Source organism: Phyllobates terribilis, unplaced genomic scaffold (assembly GCF_046119375.1).
Source record: "Phyllobates terribilis strain yellow unplaced genomic scaffold, ASM4611937v1 Scaffold_14__1_contigs__length_39327217, whole genome shotgun sequence".
NCBI classification, from domain to species: Eukaryota; Metazoa; Chordata; class Amphibia; order Anura; family Dendrobatidae; genus Phyllobates; species Phyllobates terribilis.
Genome location: NW_027362774.1, coordinates 27,783,479 through 27,805,788, shown reverse-complemented (window position 1 = coordinate 27,805,788; position 22,310 = coordinate 27,783,479). Strand labels below are relative to the sequence as shown.

At 44.2% G+C, this 22,310-nt stretch overlaps 1 protein-coding gene across 1 annotated transcript in view; it reads left to right on the top strand.

Annotated features, from left to right (window-relative positions):
• Positions 1-1,571: 1,571 nt before the first annotated feature.
• Positions 1,572-22,310, top strand: part of LOC141175954 (carbohydrate sulfotransferase 5-like) — a 46,169-nt gene continuing 25,430 nt past the window's right edge. Inside the window, exon 1 of the mRNA XM_073659943.1 lies at positions 1,572-1,697. The gene's annotated coding sequence lies outside the window, so the exon portion shown is untranslated. The remainder of the gene's footprint in view (positions 1,698-22,310) is intronic.

Sequence of the window (22,310 nt, the reverse complement as noted above, 5' to 3'; positions counted from 1 at the left end):
TCTGGAGAGAGTAACTCCAGATCTGTTTGTGTGGAGCTATCCTGAACCACGTGGATTTGCTGAACTCTGAGCAGGCGGATCCCTGCTACCACAAAGACTGTGCTTTTGTGTTACCATTTTGTTTTGGTTTTCCTGTTTTGCCTAAAGGGCCTTTTTACTTTTATAGACTCAATGTTTGTTGATTTATGCCGTACTTCAATAAACCCCCAAAAAATTAGAGACAGCGTACCTGTGTCTACCTCCGTGTGCAGCGAGTGAGCGATCTACCACACCCTTAGTACATCCCTGAGTCCCTTCCCCAGTATATATTTCCCTATACCCCTTATTACATGTCTGAGTCCCTTCCCCAGTATATTATTGTGACATGCAGAAGTAGTGCTGTTGCTTCAAAAGCTTCCAGCAACTATTACAAATACCACAAGCACAGGAGACAGGAAGTGTTGTGCTTCAGAAGCATTCAGCAACTAGAGGGGTTAACACAGTCACAGGAGACAGGGAGTGTTTTAGCAGAACCCCAGGGGGATTGTGGGGAACTTGTTATTGTAGTCTGGCTGAAGCCGAAGAGAAAGGTGGTGTGTTATCGGTATCTGACAGAAGGCAACTGAACAGGACTCAGATCAGGAGAGAAACTAAACACAGGTCAGATACTAAACACAGGTCAGATAAACTCCCTGAACTAACAGTGCAGAGTATTATCGGGCAGGAAGATAAGGACTGGAAGTAATTATGTCACAGGGATCCTCTGCCTCATCAAACCCTCCCCCCTCTATCCCCATGCAGGATAAAGAATGCTGTGTACTATTGTGTCCTTGTGAAGGAAAAGCCTGCTGTTTATCCATAGAAGTGTGCTGCTAAGAGATCTAATCTGTGCTGAATTATGCTACTGAAGAGACTGACGTTACTGTGCCTGCTTTATGAGACTGTACTGTAATGAAGATTGTTGCTATAACATCCCTGAATTGCACTGGTCGTGCTTCAGATTAAATTACACTGTTAAACTGTTGAAAAAGACTCTTGTCAGATGTGTCTGGTCAGCAACTGAATCTATCCTTTGCCTGAGAGAAGCTGCAGCCTATGGTCGCCCTGAATAACTGCTCCCCCAGGTTTCCAAAGAATTCATGAAACCCGTCTCGCCCTATCTCAACCTAGCGGCGTGCGTGTAACATTATTATTATTATTATAGCGCCATTAATTCCATGGCACTTTACATGTGAAAAAGGGGTATACATAGCAAACAACAAGTACAATAGTTTGAACAAAAACAAGTCTCCCTATACCTCTTATTGTGTCCCCCTTGCTCCCCTTACTATCCTCCTGTGCCCTTTCCCTGCAGCTCTGCTCCCACCTCTGTACAGTCACCCTCTTCTTGTGCAATGATCAGTGTCACCTCCAGCACAACCTCCTCCAGCTTCAGGTGACAGGAGAGGCAGAGACCTGTTATTCCTGCCCTCCCTGCTTCTCTCCTCCTGCCCAGGACCCCTGTGAGGGGCGGACACTGGCACACTCCTCCAGCCCAGCACAGAAGACCCACAGCCACGTCTGAATGAGGCTCATTGTCCTGTGAGGAGGAGGTGAGTGTGTGATGTGGGGGCAGGGTGGGCTGCCTGGTGTGGAAGGCACCAGCACTGTACCATGATGCACAGAGCCACAGTCCTCAGCATGTGAGTGGCATCCTGCATGTGTGTGCCCAGCTACAGGTATGAGGACATCATGTATACTGCCATTATTATTACCAGTAGTATTTCTTATATTATTGAGACATTACATTTTATCTGGTCTTTGCTGCAAAAGAGCATTGCTGATGATTTATACAGGCTTTGCTTATATGTATATATATATATATATATATATATATATATATATATATATATATATATATATAGTCTATACATATATTGATTTACATATTTGATATATTTTTAAATAGATTTACATAAATATTTGGTATATATTTGTGTGTGATTTTTTATTATTTATTTAGAATGTATTATCATTGTATTTATTTTATTTTTATTTTGTTTATGTTGTTTAATATACTTGTTGATTATTGTATCAGTTTATAGCATTCGGCTATTTTCTGTCATTTTTCTCAGTGTCTGCCTAAGCTGTTTCCAACTGTTGGAGAACTACAACTCCCTGCGTGTTCTGACAGTCTCCATGATTGAGAGTTGTAGCTTTCCAACAGCTGTAGAGCCCCTGATCTGTTGTATGGCATCAGAGAATTTATTTATTATGCGTTGCTTATATAGCGCCATCATATTCCGTGGCGCTTTTCAAATAGCATCATTGCTTTCCCCATTGGGGCTTACAATCTACATTCCCTATCAGTATGTCTTCGGAGTGTGGGAGGAAACTGGAGAACCCGGAGGAAACCCACGCAAACACGGGGAGAACATACAAACTCTTTGCTGATGTTGTCCTTGGTGGGATTTGGACCCAGGACCCCAGCACTGTGCACGCAGTCCCCATTGGAGTTAACAAACCAACTTCTCATAGGTAGTGATTGCATAGTCAGGGTTGAGGAGCCACAGGTTGCAATCTTCATCAGTTGCGTCGTTGCCCCTGGAGCTTCTTCCCTTTTTGAAGTCCTGTTTGTACAGCCCCCCTCTCGCTATGTCTACTGTTGCTGGATTTGTGTCTCCTTACACCTGTGTGTAAAGGCACATGGAATAATTTATTGGATTTGTAAGAAGAATAGATTGCAAGCTCTTGAGGGCACGGATCAGAACTTGCATGCTTGGATCCTAAAGGTACGTTCACATGAGATGTTATCGCTACTTTAATAGCCAAAAACATCAACTAACCAAGAACGTTCTGTGTGGGGCAACGCAGATATTCAATAGTACAATGGCTGGAATTCTTTGTCTATAGGGAATGAATTACATTGGCAGCTCCTTTACATATAGTGTAATTGTCAGCCGTCGCCCATGTTCTCACACTATACAGTGCCTGGCTACATGTCATATATGGCTGATTTCACACGATGACAGCCAGCAGTAAGCTGGTGCGGGGCTGACACCATCTCACCGCCGTTCAGACGACCACTTTTTAGGAATCAGTTGATACTTTAAAATAAAACTTTAAAATTTGGCACTTTTCTGTTACAATATACCTCAATTGAAAGGTTTTTTTCCATGGAAAGATATGGGAAAAGTCTACAAGCGATGATGCCACATGACACATTGTTGCAATAGCCAAGTTGCCCATGTTTTCAATAGCTGGATATATAGTGAGAAGACACCATTGATAGGTGACATGTCTCCTGTCCAGGGCTCCACGTGACTGCAAAGAATTTTGCATTCTGCATGGAGGTCAACCTGTCATGTTCTCACCAACCCACATCCTGACTCTTGGGCATTAGTCTCGCGGGTGAGCGGCTTATAGAGGGTGAATGTGGTCATAGCAGCCTCAGGGCAAATACAGTCTGCTGCCACTAAGGAGGATAAGTGTCCTTCACAAGACTCCTCTTACCAGAATTATCTCCTACATCTATCTACCAGATGTCCTAGAATCCTCTCTCTCATATCTATCTATCTATCTATCTAAGAGCTCTTGCTGAGCTAATAAATCATCTATTGTTGGAGTGCTGTCTCTACTATTTTTTTCATATGTAAGAAGGTTTAGTATTTACCTGGAGGACGGGCACCCATCCATTTACAAGTTGTTTGCTTGTGCTGCTCTTTTTCCTATCTAGCTATCTATCTTTCCATCCTTCCATCGATCTAACTATTTATCCTTCTTTCCATCTATCTAGCCATTCATTCTTTCTTCTTTCCATCTATTTATCCTTCTTTCCATTAATCTATCCATCCATTCATCTTTCCTTCCTTCCTTCCTTCCATCTATCTACTTATCCTTATTTCCATCACTCTATCTATCTATCTATCTATCTATCTATTATCTATGTATCTCATACCTATCTATCTATTATCTATCTCATATCTATCTATTATCTATGTATCTCATACCTATCTATCTATCTATTATCTATCTCATATCTATCTATTATCTATGTATCTCATACCTATCTATCTATTGCATTTATTCATCTGTTCTAATTTATCAACAAAAAAAAATGACACAGCACCAGCTTCAGAGTTTAGGATAGGTGCCAGTCCACTGACTGTAGCCCAAAAACCAGATAAAATAAAAATAAAAAGCAGGCGATACTCAAATATGGCAAACTATCAAAAGTCCAGTGAAACATTTAATAAACCATATTTGCAACAGTCAACCTTTCGGCTCCGCAGAGCCTTTTTCAGCCTTTCCACAGAGCTTTTGTAAAGTTGAAACGCCTGTTGCACCTATGGCTTGTTAAAAGTTTCACTGGACTTTTGATAGTTTTCCATTTTTGAGTACCGCCTGCTTTTTTAAATGTATTTCTATCTATCTATCTATATCCTATATTTATTTGTATTTATTTATTATACTATTATATAGCGCCATTAATTCCACAGCGCTTTACAGACAATATCGGCACTGTCCCCATTGGGGCTCACAATCTAAATTCCCTATCAGGATGTCTTTGGAATGTGGGAGGAAACCGGAGAACCCTGAGGAAACCCACGGGGAGAACATACAAACTCCTTGCAGATAGATAATTAATATATATACATCATTATAGACATATCTATCTATCTATGTCTACATGATATAGTCATACATAGCCAAGTGCAAAACAAGTATAAGTAAATGCAGCTAAGTGACAGTGGTACAGTGGGAACGAAAACTCGGCCCACTAGGACTTACTGTCTACAGGAGGAGACGGTAGGTGAAGGCAGAGTGGTGGTCAGCGCTAAGCTGGGCATACACATTAGACAGCTGTCCGTCCCAGCTCCACCATACATAGCAATGCTTGGCGCGGCCGAGCACTCTATGTTCTCTATGAGAGAGCCGCAGGCAGATGCCTCCAGTGGGTCTTATCTCCCATGGAATAAGAGGGTCATCCATTTAAATACAACAGGCTGGATCCAAATGATGATGTCGGAGGAGAGTCAGAAGACCCCAATACCTATTAGATGGTTGGTTGATCCTGCTGAAATTGGTGGGCTTGGCTGACTTTTATCTAATTTTTAAGGGGGTCTTTATCATGTGTTATAGGCTTTTGAGACTATATGGATTTTAAGGTTGCGTTTGAAGGCTCCGAAGGGGAAGGAGTGTCTGATCTGTTGGGGTAGCGCGTTCCAGAGTAAGGAATAGGAGGCATAGGAGAAGTTCTGGAGATGGTTGTGAGGGCTGGAGATTAGGAGTGCAGAGATGTATGGAGGGGACCATATAGCAGTAGATAATACACATTCAGAGACTCGCTGCCATCATAAACAGGCTGACAGTCACCCGATAAACGAGTGACATGAACATCTACAGTAATTGCAGGCGCTGAATCAGCCCTGTTACAGTGATGGACAGTGTGAATGGTTACTTGAAATATTTCTTGGCCATTTTCTGTACACTAATAATTATTCTAAGTGTGGGTAATCGCAGGGGGACGTCATGCACTGCCTTCTCTTGTGGAATTCTCACCCTTTACTTATTTGGTGGCTTCTTTAAAACATAATTAGAACCTACTTCCTAAAAGTTTCTCACTTAAAGGGGTTGTTCATTACAACCCCGGACCCAGTTTAATCAATTCTGCTAATCAAAAAAGTATGTTTTTATTTTTAGGAGTCCCATATAATTTAGGGTTTAATTTTAGCCCCCCTGTACAGAAAACATATTATTAATAGAGGCAGGGGTGTTGGCAGGATGTGACCCCCCCCTTCGCGTTGCTCATGTATGTGGCTTTTTAACATTTGCTTTAGTTTCGTGGCTTTGTATAGAACAGATATTGTATCGCTTGTTGCTTAGCATGCTTTTCTGCATATGTTCATACGGAGGATGACTGATGGTTTTCTGCGGTGGATTTGCATTTGAACGTCTGCAGGTCGGCATGGAATAATCCTATCTAATGGGGCTATTCTACACTTGGTCAGTCGTATGTGCTTATTCCCTACTCATTTATTTCTGTAAAAGGCAGAAATATAGTAAAAAAAAAAATTAAAAAGTAACCTTTTATCTGCCCAGCATCACTATTGTCTTTGGGCTGCAGCTCATCACCATTAAAATGAATACTGCAATACCAGACCTAGCCTATAGACAAGAGTGGCGCTGTTTCTGGACGAAAAAAAAAACTAGGAACAGACCCTATTTTATACTTCAACAAAACTGGTGCGATTCCTGCAAAAAGGACTTACATGGGCCATCCTGCGCCACTCACGTCTGCATTGACTTTAAGACACACCTGCCGTGTCTATGTGGAAGTGATTGGCGCCTGACAACCAGTTGTAAAGAATTGTCATTTCTCTCGCTCTGGAGGACTTGTCCTGTCCAGAATTAGACACTCCACTTATCTGGATAGGAACAGCGCATTCCTTAATGTCTCCTGTGGAGGCGCTGCAGGGATTGGGAACATTTACTATCACTTTCTTGACAGATTACAATTGATCGCTGGAGGTCTCATCAACTTTATTTTTTTTATCAATGCACCCTTTTTACAAACATAGTCCAAAGTGGAGAATCCCTTTAAACATCATCCAAACCATCATTCTTATGTGAAGGGTATTCCCTGGTCGTTTAAGGCTTAAATTGTCTATATGGGGTTTAGGAATATAAAGTGACATTCCAGGCATAGTCTATTTATACAGCCTGAACACCACAAACATTTTTAGTAACCATAGTTTTTCTTTTAATATTTCATAAATCTATAGTACACGTGAAAAAACTTTGTAATATATCTTATTAGAGAAATTAGCTTTCTTCACTCTCAATTCAGGGGTAAATTTTGCAAGAAATTATATTCAGTGAAGACAGATTTTTCGATCACTGAGATAGGAGATGACAGTTGGTGCTTTTAACATTCTATGGCAAGAAGAGGAGCTAGTCTATTGTATCTATCATATCTATCTATCATATCTATCTATTGTATCTATAATATCTATCTATCTGTGGAACACAGGTATTGTATAGAGAGAGGAGGAGCTAGTGGAACACACATTGTATGGAGAGGGGAGGAGCTAGTGGAACACACATTGTATGGAGAGGGGAGAAGCTAGTGGAACACGCACATTGTATGGAGAGGGGAGGAACAAGTGGAACACAGACATTGTATGAAGAGGGGAGGAGCTAGTGGAACACACACATTGTATGAAGAGGGGAGGAGCTAGTGGAACACACACATTGTATGAAGAGGGGAGGAGCTAGTGGAACACAGACATTGTATGAAGAGGGGAGGAGCTAGTGGAACAACACAGACATTGTATGGAGAGGGGAGGAGCTAGTGGAACACACACATTGTATGAAGAGGGGAGGAGCTAGTGGAACACAGACATTGTATGAAGAGGGGAGGAGCTAGTGGAACAACACAGACATTGTATGAAGGGGAGGAGCTAGTGGAACACACAGACATTGTATGAAGAGGGGCGGAGCTAGTGGAACACACAGACATTGTATGGAGGGGAGGAGCTAGCCAAAGCCAAATTCTTTTAACATGTAAAATATTATATATTTTTGTTGTAAGTGTGGTTTCTCCCTAATCGTAGTGACTCACGGAATAAAGCTGACGTGCCATTTTTACTGCATAGCGAACGCCATAAATAAGCAAAACCCCAAAACAATGGGGGAATTTTTCTTTATCTAATTCCACTGCACAAAGGATATCTTTTTTTTCTTTGTTTCCAGTATATTGATGGGCATATGAATTAAATTGGGCTATAAATATACAACTTTTCCTGCAAAATAATAATAAAAAAAAAGTTATGCCTCTCGGAAGATGGGAAATGAAAAAAAAAAAAAAAAATTGGCCCCTTCTAGGAAAGGCAGATATAAGTGATTGCCAGTTGTGCACAGCGCTGCTGCATACATATATACATGGGGAAGGAAGAGTGGAAATTCTCAATTGTCTGGGGAGTGTAAGGAGTGTCATCCAATGCTATTGGCATGTGTCAGAGATGTGACAGAATTCCTTTTGCGGTCCACCCTTTAACCCCTTGTGATCCAGATTGCTGTCCTTCCTTGCATCTCTCCTGCACCACTTTGGTATTTCGTTATCATATACAGTACAGACCAAAAGTTTGGACACACCATCTCATTTAAAGATTTTTCTGTATTTTCATGACTAGGGAAATTGTACATTCACACTGAAGGCATCAAAACTATGAATTAACACATGTGGAATTATATACTTAACAAAAAAGTGTGAAACAACTGAAAATATGTCTTATATTCTAGGTTCTTCAAAGTAGCCACCTTTTGCTTTGATGACTGCTTTGCACACTCTTGGCATTCTCTTGATGAGCTTCAAGAGGTAGTCACCGGAAATGGTCTTCCAACAATCTTGAAGGAGTTCCCAGAGATGCTTAGCACTTGTTGGCCCTTTTGCCTTCACTCTGCGGTCCAGCTCACCCCAAACCATCTCTATTGGGTTCAGGTCTGATGACTGTGGAGGCCAGGTCATCTGGCGTAGCCCCCCATCACTCTGCTTCTTGGTCAAATAGCCCATACACAGCCTGGAGGTGTGTTTGGGTTCATTGTCCTGTTGAAACATAAATGATGGTCCAACTAAACGCAAACCGGATGGAATAGCATGCCGCTGCAAGATGCTGTGGTAGCCATGCTGGTTCAGTATGCTTTCAATTTGAAATAAATCCCCAACAGTGTCACCAGCAAAGCACCCCCACACCATCACACCTCCTCCTCCATGCTTCACGGTGGGAACCAGGCATGTAGAGTCCATCCGTTCACCTTTTCTGCGTCCCACAAAGACACGGTGGTTGGAACCAAAGATCTCAAATTTGGACTCACCAGACCAAAGCACAGATTTCCACTGGTCTAATGTCCATTCCTTGTGTTCTTTAGCCCAAACAAGTCTCTTCTGCTTGTTGCCTGTCCTTAGCAGTGGTTTCCTAGCAGCTATTTTACCATGAAGGCCAGCTGCACAAAGTCTCCTCTTAACAGTTGTTGTAGAGATGTGTCTGCTGCTAGAACTCTGTGTGGCATTGACCTGGTCTCTAATCTGAGCTGCTGTTAACCTGAGATTTCTGAGGCTGGTGACTCGGATAAACTTATCCTCAAAAGCAGAGGTGACTCTTGGTCTTCCTTTCCTGGGGCGGTCCTCATGTGAGCCAGTTTCTTTGTAGCGCTTGATGGTTTTTTGCAACTGCACTTGGGGACACTTTCAAAGTTTGCCCAATTTTTCGCACTGACTGACCTTCATTTCTTAAGGTAATGATGGCCACTCGTTTTTCTTTACTTAGCTGCTTTTTTCTTGCCGTAATACAAATTCTAACAGTCTATTCAGTAGGACTATCAGCTGTGTATCCACCAGACTTCTGCACAACACAACTGATGGTCCCAACCCCATTTATAAGGCAAGAAATCCCACTTATTAAACCTGACAGGGCACACCTGTGAAGTGAAAACCATTTCCGGTGACTACCTCTTGAAGCTCATCAAGAGAATGCCAAGAGTGTGCAAAGCAGTCATCAAAGCAAAAGGTGGCTACTTTGAAGAACCTAGAATATAAGACATATTTTCAGTTGTTTCACACTTTTTTGTTAAGTATATAATTCCACATGTGTTAATTCATAGTTTTGATGCCTTCAGTGTGAATGTACAATTTTCATAGTCATGAAAATACAGAAATATCTTTAAATGAGAAGGTGTGTCCAAACTTTTGGCCTGTACTGTACATATATGTAATGCTATAGCCCCCCACCCCCCAATTTAAATAAAAAAAACATATAAAGTATTCATTTACCGGACTGGTGCCGCTCCAGCGAAGTTGTTATGACATGTGAGCGCTGCAGCTGATCAGCGCCTGATGGGCTGCAGCCTTCCCAATTCCTTTCAGGTGGAGTTCTGTCTGATGCTGATCGGCTGCAGCTCTTTTTTTTTTTTTACTTTATATGGGAGACTGGAATTTAAAAGGGATTGTCCATGATTGGGTAACCCCTTTAATATTGCAGTCCAGGGGCATTAGTTATAATCTAGTAGATATATAGTATATATTTGCAGAATCTAGCAAGTGAAATATAGCCCAAAGTTTTCCTTCTGCCCCTCCGCCTGTCCACATACTTCTGCACAATGGATCATTTATGTGGATGGAGTCATTTGTCATCACACATGCCAGTGATATTCAGGTCCATGGCTTTGTGTTACCTCTTTTATGCTTCCAGACCCTAATTAGTAACCTACACCACCCGTTTGCCTGCTCTACTCTATTGCAACCTATAGGTCTGTCTTTTTATTGAGATTGGACCTCAGAAATGTTATCGCCTCATTTCTATGGAGGCTGTTTAGATTTCAGGCTGATTGCCATGCAACCTTTCCAAAGCCCAAAGAAAAGCATTGTCCTCCTGCAGTTCATACTTGCCCTTGGTTATTTTCTAGTTTGGACGCAATGTAACATAGTTGACTCCTGCTTTATCTCCAAGAACCAGCTGAAGACTTATGTAATAACACAGGAGTTGGTTCTGTCACAAGGGACACATACTTATCAATTAAATTCCCAAAAATCTAATAATTGGAACAAATTGTCCACTTCTTCATATTTAACAATTTATTAACGCTTAATCCACCATTATGAATGTATGCAGGCCCAGACTGCTAATCTGCCTTATCGGGTAGATGCCCGGTGGGCTGGTCTGTTAGGTCATGAAATGGGCTGCCTGGCTGCTGTTGTCAGTGTACCATTGTGTATCAGTGAGTCACACATTCTGTGTGGAATCTGAGGTTATCTGCTTATCTATTTATCTTTACGGTAGGTAAATAAACAAATGACTGGACAACTCAGCGTTCTAAGAGTTTAGGATGGGCAATCCAGACACAGATTTGACTTTGAAAAGCTGGTCTTGTATATGGTGCACTAATTAATAGCTTCTAATGCCTCTAACTGCAGAGTTTGCTCTGAAAAGTGTGTCATTCTCAGAACAGTCATTACACAGGTACCATTCCTCCAGTATTCACTGGGAAAATACTAAATGTGGTTACAAAATGACAGTGTTCATGAAGCAGAGCTGGGCTATGTTAAGGTGGCAAGGGTTCCAAAAGTGACAATGTGCCTGGCTGAGACCCTGCAAATCTAAGTATCTGTATATACACACATTGCACAGTGCCACTCCTCCTATCCTGTATATATACACTGTACAGTACCACTCCTCCTGTCCTGTATATACACACACTGCACAGTACCACTCCTCCTATCCTGTATATACACACACTGCACAGTGCCACTCCTCCTGTCCTGTATATACACACACTGCACAGTACCACTCCTCCTGTCCTGTATATATACACTGCACAGCACCACTTCTCCTGTCCTGTATATATACACTGCACAGTACCGCTCCTCCTGTCCTGTATATATACACTGCACAGTACCACTCCTCCTGTCCTGTATATATACACTGCACAGTACCACGTCTCCTGTCCTGTATATATACACTGCACAGTACCACTCCTCCTGTCCTGTATATATACACTGCACAGCACCACTCCTCCTGTCCTGTATATATACACTGCACAGTACCACTCCTCCTGTCCTGTATATATACACTGCACAGTACCACTCCTCCTGTCCTGTATATATACACTGCACAGCACCACTTCTCCTGTCCTGTATATATACACAGCACAGTACCACTCCTCCTGTCCTGTATATATACACAGCACAGCACCACTCCTCCGGTCCTGTATATATACACTGCACAGTGCCACTCCTCCTGTCCTGTATATACACTGCACAGTACCACTCCTCCTGTCCTGTATATATACACTGCACAGTACCACTCCTCCTGTCCTGTATATATACACTGCACAGTACCACTCCTCCTGTCCTGTATATACACACACTGCATAGTGCCACTCCTCCTATCCTGTATATATACACTGCACAGTGCCACTCCTCCTGTCCTGTATATACACACACTGCACAGTACCACTCCTCCTGTCCTGTATATATACACTGCACAGTACCACTCCTCCTGTCCTGTATATATACACTGCACAGTACCACGTCTCCTGTCCTGTATATATACACTGCACAGTACCACGTCTCCTGTCCTGTATATATACACTGCACAGTACCACTCCTCCTGTCCTGTATATATACACTGCGCAGCACCACTCCTCCTGTCCTGTATATATACACTGCACAGTACCACTCCTCCTGTCCTGTATATATACACTGCACAGTACCAATCCTCCTGTCCTGTATATATACACTGCACAGTACCACTCCTCCTGCCCTGTATATATACACTGCACAGTACCACTCCTCCTGCCCTGTATATATACACTGCACAGTACCACTCCTCCTGTCCTGTATATATACACTGCACAGCACCACTGCTCCAGTCCTGTATATATACACTGCACAGCACCACTCCTCCTGTCCTGTATATATACACTGCACAGTACCACTCCTCCTGTCCTGTATATATACACTGCACAGTACCACTTCTCCTGTCCTGTATATATACACTGCACAGTACCACTCCTCCTGTCCTGTATATATACACTGCACAGCACCACTTCTTCTGTCCTGTATATATACACTGCACAGAACCACTCCTCCTGTCCTGTATATATACACTGCACAGTACCACTCCTCCTGTCCTGTATATATACACTGCACAGTACCAATCCTCCTGTCCTGTATATATACACTGCACAGCACCACTCCTCCTGTCCTGTATATATACACTGCACAGTACCACTCCTCCTGTCCTGTATATATACACTGCACAGCACCACTCCTCCTGTCCTGTATATATACACTGCACAGTACCACTCCTCCTGTCCTGTATATACACTGCACAGTACCACTCCTCCTGTCCTGTATATATACACTGCACAGTACCACTCCTCCTTCCCTGTATATATACACTGCACAGTACCACTGCTCCAGTCCTGTATATATACACTGCACAGCACCACTCCTCCTGTCCTGTACATATACACTGCACAGTACCACTCCTCCTGTCCTGTATATATACACTGCACAGTACCACTCCTCCTGTCCTGAATATATACACTGCACAGTACCACTCCTCCTGTCCTGTATATATACAGTGCACAGTACCACTCCTCCTGTCCTGTATATATACACTGCACAGCACCACTCCTCCTGTCCTGTATATATACACAGCACAGCACCACTTCTCCTGTCCTGTGCATATACACTGCACAGCACCACTCCTCCTGTCCTGTATATATACACTGCACAGTACCACTCCTCCTGTCCTGTATATATACACTGCACAGTACCACTCCTCCTGTCCTGTATATATACACTGCACAGCACCACTCCTCCTGTCCTGTATATATACACTGCACAGTACCACTCCTCCTGTCCTGTATATATACACTGCACAGCACCACTCCTCCTGTCCTGTATATATACACTGCACAGCACCACTCCTCCTGTCCTGTATATATACACTGCACAGCACCACTCCTCCAGTCCTGTATATATACACTGCACAGCACCACTCCTCCTGTCCTGTACATATACACTGCACAGTACCACTCCTCCTGTCCTGTATATATACACTGCACAGTACCACTTCTCCTGTCCTGTATATATACACTGCACAGCACCACTCCTCCTGTCCTGTATATATACACTGCACAGCACCACTTCTCCTGTCCTGTGCATATACACTGCACAGTACCACTCCTCCTGTCCTGTATATATACACTGCACAGCACCACTTCTCCTGTCCTGTGCATATACACTGCACAGCACCACTCCTCCTGTCCTGTATATATACACTGCACAGTGCCACTCCTCCTGTCCTGTATATATACACTGCACAGCACCACTCCTCCTGTCCTGTATATATACACTGCACAGCACCACTCCTCCTGTCCTGTATATATAGACTGCACAGTACCACTCCTCCTGTCCTGTATATATACACTGCACAGTACCACTCCTCCTGTCCTGTATATATACACTGCACAGTACCACTCCTCCTGTCCTGTATATATACACTGCACAGCACCACTCCTCCAGTCCTGTATATATACACTGCACAGCACCACTCCTCCTGTCCTGTACATATACACTGCACAGTACCACTCCTCCTGTCCTGTATATATACACTGCACAGTACCACTCCTCCTGTCCTGTATATATACAGTGCACAGTACCACTCCTCCTGTCCTGTATATATACACTGCACAGCACCACTCCTCCTGTCCTGTATATATAGACTGCACAGTACCACTCCTCCTGTCCTGTATATATACACTGCACAGTACCACTCCTCCTGTCCTGTATATATACACTGCACAGTACCACTCCTCCTGTCCTGTATATATACACTGCACAGCACCACTCCTCCAGTCCTGTATATATACACTGCACAGCACCACTCCTCCTGTCCTGTACATATACACTGCACAGTACCACTCCTCCTGTCCTGTATATATACACTGCACAGTACCACTCCTCCTGTCCTGTATATATACACTGCACAGTACCACTCCTCCTGTCCTGTATATATACACTGCACAGCACCACTCCTCCTGTCCTGTATATATACACAGCACAGCACCACTTCTCCTGTCCTGTGCATATACACTGCACAGCACCACTCCTCCTGTCCTGTATATATACACTGCACAGCACCACTCCTCCTGTCCTGTATATATACACTGCACAGCACCACTCCTCCTGTCCTGTATATATACACTGCACAGCACCACTCCTCCTGTCCTGTATATATACAGTGCACAGTACCACTCCTCCTGTCCTGTATATATACAGTGCACAGTACCACTCCTCCTGTCCTGTATATATACACTGCACAGCACCACTCCTCCTGTCCTGTATATATACACTGCACAGCACCACTCCTCCTGTCCTGTATATATACACTGCACAGTACCACTCCTCCTGTCCTGTATATATACACTGCACAGTACCACTCCTCCTGTCCTGTATATATACACTGCACAGCACCACTCCTCCTGTCCTGTATATATACAGTGCACAGTACCACTCCTCCTGTCCTGTATATATACACTGCACAGTACCACTCCTCCTGTCCTGTATATATACACTGCACAGCACCACTCCTCCAGTCCTGTATATATACACTGCACAGCACCACTCCTCCAGTCCTGTATATATACAGTTGTGCTCAAAAGTTTACATACCCCGGCAGAATGTTTCCTTTCTTGGCCTTGTTTCAGAGAATATGAATGATAAGAAAAAACTTTTTCTCCACTCATGGTTATTGGTTGGGTGAAGCCATTTATTATCAAACTACTGTGTTTTCTCTTTTTAAATCTTAATCACAACCAAAAACATCCAAATTGGTTGTCATTAAGATTTAAAAAGAAAAAACACAGTAGTTTGATAATAAATGGCTTCACCCAACCAATAACCATGAGTGGAGAAAAAGTTTTTTTGTTATCATTCATATTCTCTGAAACAAGGCCAAGAAAGGAAAAATTCTGCCGTGGTATGTTAACTTTTGAGCACAACTGTACACTACACAGTACCACTCCTCCTGTCCTGTATATATACACTGCACAGCACCACTCCTCCTATCCTGTATACAGTACAGACCAAAAGTTTGGACACACCTTCTCATTTAAAGATTTTTCTGTATTTTCATGACTATGAAAATTGTACATTCACACTGAAGGCATCAAAACTATGAATTACCACATGTGGAATTATATACTTAACAAAAAAGTGTGAAACAACTGAAAATATGTCTTATATTCTAGGTTCTTCAAAGTAGCCACCTTTTGCTTTGATGACTGCTTTGCATACTCTTGGTATTCTCTTGATGAGCTTCAAGAGGTAGTCACCGGAAATGGTCTTCCAACAATCTTGAAGGAGTTCCCAGAGATGCTTAGCACTTGTTGGCCCTTTTGCCTTCACTCTGCGGTCCAGCTCACCACAAACCATCTCGATTGGATTCAGATCTGGTGACTGTGGAGGCCAGGTCATCTGGCGTAGCACCCCATCACTCTCCTTCTTGGTCAAATAGCCCTTACACAGCCTGGAGGTGTGTTTGGGGTCATTGTCCTGTTGAAAAATAAATGATGGTCCAACTAAACGCAAACCGGATGGAATAGCATGCCGCTGCAAGATGCTGTGGTAGCCATGCTGGTTCAGTATGCCTTCAATTTTGAATAAATCCCCAACAGTGTCACCAGCAAAGCACCCCCACACCATCACACCTCCTCCTCCATGCTTCACGGTGGGAACCAGGCATGTAGAGTCCATCCGTTCACCTTTTCTGCGTCGCACAAAGACACGGTGGTTAGAACCAAAGATCTCAAATTTGGACTCATCAGACCAAAGCACAGATTTCCACTGGTCTAATGTCCATTCCTTGTGTTCTTTAGCCCAAACAAGTCTCTTCTGCTTGTTGCCTGTCCTTAGCTGTGGTTTCCTAGCAGCTATTTTACCATGAAGGCCTGCTGCACAAAGTCTCCTCTTAACAGTTGTTGAAGAGATGGGTCTGCTGCTAGAACTCTGTGCGGCATTGACCTGGTCTCTAATCTGAGCTGCTGTTAACCTGCGATTTCTGAGGCTGGTGACTCGGATAAACTTATCCTCAGAAGCAGAGGTGACTCTTGGTCTTCCTTTCCTGGGGCGGTCCTCATGTGAGCCAGTTTCTTTGTAGCGCTTGATGGTTTTTGCAACTGCACTTGGGGACACTTTCAAAGTTTGCCCAATTTTTCGCACTGACTGACCTTCATTTCTTAAAATAATGATGGCCACTCGTTTTTCTTTACTTAGAATTTGTATTATGGCAAGAAAAAAGCAGCTAACAGTCTATTCAGTAGGACCATCAGCTGTGTATCCACCAGACTTCTGCACAACACAACTGATGGTCCCAACCCCATTTATAAGGCAAGAAATCCCACTTATTAAACCTGACAGGGCACACCTGTGAAGTGAAAACCATTTCCGGTGACTACCTCTTGAAGCTCATCAAGAGAATGCCAAGAGTGTGCAAAGCAGTCATCAAAGCAAAAGGTGGCTACTTTGAAGAACCTAGAATATAAGACATATTTTCAGTTGTTTCACACTTTTTTGTTAAGTATATAATTCCACATGTGGTAATTCATAGTTTTGATGCCTTCAGTGTGAATGTACAATTTTCATAGTCATGAAAATACAGAAAAATCTTTAAAAGAGAAGGTGTGTCCAAAGGTTTGGTCTTTACTGTATATACACTGCACAGTACCACGTCTCCTGTCCTCTACATATATACACTGCACAGTACCACTCCTCCTGTCGTGTATGTAGACACTGCACAGTACCACTTCTCCTGTCCTGTATATATACAATGCATAGTACCACTTCTCCTGTCCTGTATATACACGGCACAGTACCACTTCTCCAGTCCTGTATATACACTGCACAGTACCACTTCTCCTGTCCAAGTATATACACTGCACAGTACCACTTCTCCAGTCCTGTATATACACTGCACAGTACCACTTCTCCTGTCCTGTATATACACACACTGCACAGTACCACTTCTCCTGTCCTGTATATGCACACACTGCACAGTACCACTTCTCCTGTCCTGTATATACACACTGCACAGTACCACTTCTCCAGTCCTGTATATACACTGCACAGTACCACTCCTCCTGTCCTGTATATATACACTGCACAGCACCACTTCTCCTGTCCTGTATATATACACTGCACAGTACCACTTCTCCTGTCCTGTATATACACACACTGCACAGTACCACTTCTCCTGTCCTGTATATACACTGCACAGTACCACTCCTCCTGTCCTGTATATATACACTGCACAGTACCACTTCTCCTATCCTGTATATACACACTGCACAGTACCACTTCTCCAGTCCTGTATATACACTGCACAGTACCACTTCTCCTGTCCTGTATATATACACTGCACAGTACCACTCCTCCTGTCCTGTATATATACACTGCACAGCACCACTTCTCCTGTCCTGTATATATACACTGCACAGTACCACTCCTCCTGTCCTGTATATATACACTGCACAGCACCACTCCTCCTGTCCTGTATATATACACTGCACAGTACCACTCCTCCTGTCCTGTATATACACTGCACAGTACCACTCCTCCTGTCCTGTATATATACACTGCACAGTACCACTCCTCCTTCCCTGTATATATACACTGCACAGTACCACTGCTCCAGTCCTGTATATATACACTGCACAGCACCACTCCTCCTGTCCTGTACATATACACTGCACAGTACCACTCCTCCTGTCCTGTATATATACACTGCACAGTACCACTCCTCCTGTCCTGAATATATACACTGCACAGTACCACTCCTCCTGTCCTGTATATATACAGTGCACAGTACCACTCCTCCTGTCCTGTATATATACACTGCACAGCACCACTCCTCCTGTCCTGTATATATACACAGCACAGCACCACTCCTCCTGTCCTGTATATATACACTGCACAGCACCACTCCTCCTGTCCTGTATATATACACTGCACAGCACCACTCCTCCTGTCCTGTATATATACAATGCATAGTACCACTTCTCCTGTCCTGTATATACACGGCACAGTACCACTTCTCCAGTCCTGTATATACACTGCACAGTACCACTTCTCCTGTCCAAGTATATACACTGCACAGTACCACTTCTCCAGTCCTGTATATACACTGCACAGTACCACTTCTCCTGTCCTGTATATACACACACTGCACAGTACCACTTCTCCTGTCCTGTATATGCACACACTGCACAGTACCACTTCTCCTGTCCTGTATATACACACTGCACAGTACCACTTCTCCAGTCCTGTATATACACTGCACAGTACCACTCCTCCTGTCCTGTATATATACACTGCACAGCACCACTTCTCCTGTCCTGTATATATACACTGCACAGTACCACTTCTCCTGTCCTGTATATACACACACTGCACAGTACCACTTCTCCTGTCCTGTATATACACTGCACAGTACCACTCCTCCTGTCCTGTATATATACACTGCACAGTACCACTTCTCCTATCCTGTATATACACACTGCACAGTACCACTTCTCCAGTCCTGTATATACACTGCACAGTACCACTTCTCCTGTCCTGTATATATACACTGCAGGTCTTTTTTTTATTGATAGAATAAGTACAGTACATGACAGAACAATAATACATTACAGGACACCAAACATAAGAACAAAACAAGACGACAAATCACAGAAAATAGAAACAAAATAAATCACCGCAGGAATATATATATATATATACAGGAAATAAATATTATAAAACCTATAAAACCCCCGGCCCAGCTTCATTCATACTACTATATACAATCCCACACAACGCTCACACCATCCTATATACACATAAAACACCGTCCTATATACAAGATTATATACAATAAAACGCTAGAAACACAAAACACTAAACCTAATATAACGTATATACAACCGGACACTAACACTAACCTACTGGTCCCACTGCCTGACCTTACAGTCACCCCCTTACCGCACCTCATTCACACCACAGCAAACCAAAAATAACAATATATACAATAGTGACATGAACAATTTTAAACCTTTTTTTTTTTGTATATTTTTTTGTATTTTCTTTTTTTTGGATTTTTTTTTTTTTTTGTCATTTTTTAATATATATATATAAAACACAGACCTACACTAACTATCCCGCCACCCCTGATCCAGCTCTGGCCACAAAGTTTCAGGATTACTCCGAGCTAGGATCAGGCCCCAAAGTTTTTCCCCAGGCGGGGCCTGGATCAGGCCAGATCAGTCCTCTTATCACCGCTGATGAAGACCCCCCCCCCAAATCCCCCACCCAACCTAACTAAAACCCCTATTATACATTATATACAATATATACAGAACACAACCTACACACTCACCATCCAAGGCTCAAGTTCGATGCCGGCAAACCTTCTATTCAGGAGACAGAAATACAAAACAAAAATCTAGGGTGGAAAGACATCAGCCCACCACCTGGATATAGGAGTACTACCGGACTAAGGCACCCTGAAGGAAAAGCCCCTCCAGAGACGGGCCGCCCTCCGGGCACCCAGTCTTTCATACTCCAGAGAACGTACCTTCACCAGGTCACCTAGGGTGTTCCTACAGACTTCATCTACATGGAGGATTTTACTCTGCGTCGAAACTAAAACTCGTGCGTTCCACGTGAAATACCTGACCACTGCGCTGACTATGAATAAAGTGTCTCGGTCCCTTCTCCCAAGGTCTCCGAACGCTCCATAGGCCCACCCGGCGTAGGACAGAATAGCCAGCCGCGGCCAACCAATGGAAGCCCCCACCCTGTTGTACACCTCTGTATTAAAGGGACAATGAAGCAGGAAGTGCTCCATGCTTTCCAGCACGTTAGCACAAGCCTCACGGGGGCAATTCCTGTCCTCGGAGCTCCTGAACTTCAAATTGTCCCTCACATACAGCTTACCATGGAAGCAGCGCCAAGTCAAGTCCCAGTACTTCTCGGGGATCCTGCTAGAATTTAACAAACTCAACCCAACCTCCAGATCCCGACTTGGGCAGTCTTTGAGGGCCAATGGACTCTGAAAATGAGAAAGCAAGACCCTCATATCGAGGAGTTTCCTCGGGAGGGACCTCACCTCCCACATTCCCAGACCCCACAGGCGGATCATTTTCAGAACCGGGGTAACATAAGCCGGGAGATGCCCGTGTGGTGTGCGAAGATCCTTCAATCTTCCCCCTGTCTCCCATTCCTGGAAGAAAGGCTGAAACCATCCCTTGCAGGAGAATACCCACGGAGGAGCCCTCTCTTTCCAGAGGTTTGCCACGTTCACTTTCAAGAAGGTGTTCACTAGGAACACCACGGGGTTCACCATATTCAAACCCCCTAGTCTCCTCGTGCGGTAAGTGACCTCCCGCTTGACTAGGTTCAGTCTGTTCCCCCATAACATCTGGAAGAACAGACTGTAGACCCGTGTCCAGAGAGGCTCTGGCAAGACACAGACGCTGCCCAGGTAGATTAGCAAGGGGAGCAGGAAAGCTTTGCACAGGCCAACCCTTTTCCTCAGGGTCAAAGACCAACCCCTCCATTGGTCCACTCTTTGGGTGACACCTTTGATTCTGCCTTCCCAGTTTTTCGTGGGGTAATCACCCTGGCCGAATTCGATGCCCAGGACTTTGGCATGTTCTTGGGGTTCGGGGAGGGTGTCCGGAAGATCAAACCCGGGATCTCCGCCTCCCAGCCAGAGACTCTCACACTTATCCTGGTTGACCTTGGACCCGGATGCCTCCGAGTAGCGCTCCACTTCTAACATCACCACCACTGCCTCCTCTTGCGAAGAAACAAAGACGGTGACATCGTCCACATAGGCCACCACCCTCAGGATAGCCTCCGGCGCCGCCCCGCCCATCCGCACCCCGCCAACGGTCCACAATCGATCCTTCTGAGGAAGGGATCGATCGCAAACGCGTAAAGCAAAGGGCTAAGAGGACAGCCCTGATGGACACCGGATCCTACCCCGAAAGGTCGTCCAATCCACCCATTCACCAGAGGGAAAGTCTCAGCCCCTGCATACAAGGTCTTAAGCCAGTCCACAAACTCTCCAGGCAGACCATACCTCAAAAGAGTGGACCAGAGGTACTCGTGGTTAACCCGATCAAAGGCTTTTGCCTGATCCAGGGTCAGCAAGAACCCCTTCCAGAGGCCCGCCCTGCCTTGCTCCACGGCCTCTCGGACACCTAGAACAGCACTAAAAGTGCTACGGCCAGGAACGCAACAGTGCTGAACCTCCGAAAGGAGCCGGGGTGCAAACTTCACCAGCCTGTTGAAAAGTATCTTAGCCAAAATCTTCCTGTCCACATTGAGAAGTGCTATGGGACGCCAGTTCTCAATGCGTGACGGATCCTTACCCTTTGACAAAATGATCAAAGCTGACCTCCTTAATGATCTCGGCAGAGTGCCCGAGGAGAGACACTCGTTAAACACCTGAGTCAAGAGGGGGACCAAAGAGTCCCTAAAGGTCCTAAAGAACTCGGATGTTAAGCCATCCGGACCTGGCGACTTTTTGGGCCTAAGCCCATCGATCGCCAGTCTCACTTCCTCTTCTTTGATCGCTTCTGCCAAACCGCCCAGCGAGAGGTCAGCCCCTGGCTCAGGAACAGATTCAGCCAGGAAAACCGACATCCCGTCACGATCAAGCTCCCTCCTTCCCAAGAGGTGCGAGTAGTAGGAACTGACGACCTCCAAGATCCCTGATCTGGACCTTCTCAGGGACCCCGTA